The following is a 3,405-nucleotide window of genomic DNA, read 5'->3' as shown; positions in this document are numbered from 1 at the left end:
TTTGCTTTGTCCTGGATATTGTATACTTAGAATCATCCATAGGCTTTTCTGACTCCACAATATCTACTTAACATTCATCTGTATCTTCTTTTTTTGGGGGTGGTGGTGGTTTGAGACAGAGTTTCTCTCTGTAGCTCTAGCTGTCCTGGAACTCACTTGGTAGACCAAGTGGCCTCAAACTCACAGAGATCCACCTGCCTCTGCCTCCTGAGTGCTGGGATTAAAGGCATGAGCCACCATGCCTAGCCATCTGTATCTTTGTGTAGCTTGGCAGATCATTCTTCTTATTGCCAAATAACACTTTATTGTATAGATATACCACAGCCTATCAATTGGCCTATTAAATGCCATCTTGGTTACTTTGGTTATTGGTGATTATGAAATAAAGTTTCTACAAACATGTTTCTGTGTGGATGGGTATGTTTATCTTTGAATTATCTTTAATTTGTGTGTGTGTGTGTGTGTGTGTGTGTGTGTGTGTGTGTGTGTGTGTGAAGAATATGCGAGTGTGAAGGCTGTGTGTATGGGCCACAGCATGTATATGTGGTCAGAAGACAACTTTCCTCCTCGCACCCTGTTGTCCTGTGTATTAAAGAGCGTCTGGCTGGCACTTGTGGATGAGGCCCCTGTCTCTGCTTCCTGCCTTCTGCAGGAAGGCTGTGATGAGAGATGCAGACTGCTGCATCTAGGTTTTCTCCGTGATTTCCAAGGCGGGAACTCAGGGTGTCAAGCTTGAGCAGCAAGTGCTTTTATGAGCTGACCCAGTCCTCCCAGCTCAGTGGTTTAGGGAGCTTTGGAAGGAACCGTTTTTGTCAACTGGATTTGCAGAAAACGAAGGGAAGGAGGGAGGAAGGGAGGGAGGGAGGGAGGGAGGGAGGGAGGGAGGAAGGGAGGGAGGGAGGAAGGGAGAAGGGAGGGAGGAAGGAAGTGAGAAGGGGAAGAAGAAAAGGAGGGAGGGAGGGAGAGAGGGAGGGAGGGAGGGAGGGAAGGAGGGAGGGAGGAAGGGAGGGAGGGAGGGAGGGAGGGAGATGTCAGCCTGCTTTGTGAGGGGGCAATGCCATTTCATCACCATCATTTAGAATTACCATTTTAGATTTCAATCATTCTAGGAAGAGTGCAGTGGCATTGGGTTGCTTGAACTTACGTTCATGACGGATGATGCTGAACATGTCTCTATGTGCACATCATTTATGCGTTTTTGATGAGGTGTCTGGTCAGATCTTTTGGGCATTAATTGGGTTGTTTTCATATTATTGAGCTTTAAGGGTTTTTTGTATATTTTTTACATAAATTCTTTATTAGATCTTTTGTTAATATTTTCTCTAATCTTGTAGCTTTTATTTTTATTCTCATAACTGCTGAAAGTATTTTGATTCTTAGAAACTTAGTAAACTTGAAGGGGCTGGGGAGATGGCTTAGTAAAGTGTTTGCCACACAAGGACCTGAATTTCATCTCCCGAACGCACATAAAAAAGCCAGGTGTGGTGGCATGTGCTTGTAATCCCTAGGAGCTAGCCTAGGCTACTTACCAAGCTCCAGACCAGGGAGAGATCCTGTCTCCAAAATAAAAAACAAAAAACCCAAAGCATGTGGCTCCTGCAGTGTAACACCTCTGGCCTCTACATGCATGCACATATATGTGCACACACATACACACATACATACACAGGAAGTCCCTGCACAGACACACACATACACATACAAAAAATTAACAACAATAGAAAGCATGCAGTAAGCTTAAATACCACACATGCTTTAAAATGGTCACAGGGCTGGAGAGCAGGCTCAGAGGGCAAAGTGTCTGCTGTACAGTCCTGATGACCTGAGTTTGGATTCCAGCACCCACATAGAAGCTGGGGGTCGCTCCACGTGCCTAAACCCAGCACTGGTAGGGATAGAGGTAGACAGAAGGATTGCTGGGGATGGCTGGCCAGGCAACCTCGCTGAAACGGCAAGTTCCAGGTTTAGTGAGAGACTATCTCAAATAAAGTGGAGAGCAACAGAGGAAGACATCTGACATTGACTTTGAGCCTTTGAGCCTTCACACTTGCACAGGCATGTACACGCTTGCATGCATGAGCGTGCGCTCATGCGCGCGCGCACACACACACACACACACACTACGAACATCCATTTAAGGCTGCAGCTTTCTGATTTATAAAAAAGTGTCCCTCTCTGGAAAGATCTAGAACCAGGCCAAGATTCACTCAGTGACACTTGGCTTACACCTCTGTGCCAGACACAAACTGTATGATCCCGCTGTGTGACACCCATTATAGTGGAATATTATTTTAAGATGTGTTACATTTGTTCAATTAAATAAAATGATCCTGCAGTCAGGAGGCAGAGCCAGGAACTAGCTGACAGGAAGTGGTAGGGAGGAAGCATGCATAATGGGGGCTGAGCAGAAGGACGCCCAGGATTTGGGGGAGACGTGAGCTAGGAGGGAACGTTAGCTATTCAGCCTCTCTGAGCGAGCAGAATTTCACCTCAGCCTTTGAATCCTGAGTTCTGTAGAGGGATAGAGATCTAGATAAAGTTCCCTTCAGCAGCTGCAACAGAGCCGGTGCCTGAGGGAACAGAATTCCTGCCTGGCTAAGGTCAGTGCTGCAGATAGCCTCGGAGTTACAATCACCAATTAGGACGGCAGTTGCTTGAGGGGCAGCTACTGAATTGATGAAAAACAACCACCCGTTATTCCTATGCGTGTTTATACGCTTCTAGAAGCTCCCACAGTGGGGATTTGGCCTATCCTCCAACCAAGGCATCCTATCTCAGCTGTTTCCCGGGGCTCTGCTTCCAGCCCAAGGCTTCGTCTACCAGCACAACAGGCTGACATTCTAAGGTGACCTCAAAGATCTTTACCTCCTTGTCTAAAAAAAAAAGGCAGGAGCGGAGGCTGAGAAGAGGGCTCCAGCCTTTGCTGCAGAATCCTGACAGCTTGAAAGAAACACCAACTCCCAAACGTTGTCTCTGACCTCCACATGTGCTCTCTCTGTCTCTCTCTCTCTCTCTCTCTCACACACACACACATGCGCACACAGCAAATAACTTAGAAATAAAATATAAATATATAGAATTAAATATTAGCATGGTAACAAGGTAAATGGCATGTAAGGAATAGTAGTCAGGGTAGTCCTCTGACCTCCACATGCACAAGAACACAAATGCTCCCACACACCTGCACACACAAGTGCTCACACACACATGAACACACAAGTGCTCCCACACACTTGCACACACAAATGTTCCCACACACATGCACACACAAGTGCTCACACACACACCAACACTCATGCACAAAGAAAAATTAGTAAAACTAGGAAAATGTGCTTTTTAAGAGCTTTCTAAAATGCCTAATAATTGATTATTAACTTTTAAAAGAACTTGAGCCAAGAAATCTTG

The sequence above is a fragment of the Peromyscus leucopus genome, chromosome 14 (genome assembly GCF_004664715.2).
Source record: "Peromyscus leucopus breed LL Stock chromosome 14, UCI_PerLeu_2.1, whole genome shotgun sequence".
Taxonomy (NCBI): Eukaryota; Metazoa; Chordata; class Mammalia; order Rodentia; family Cricetidae; genus Peromyscus; species Peromyscus leucopus.
Note: the sequence above shows the minus strand (reverse complement) of the source record.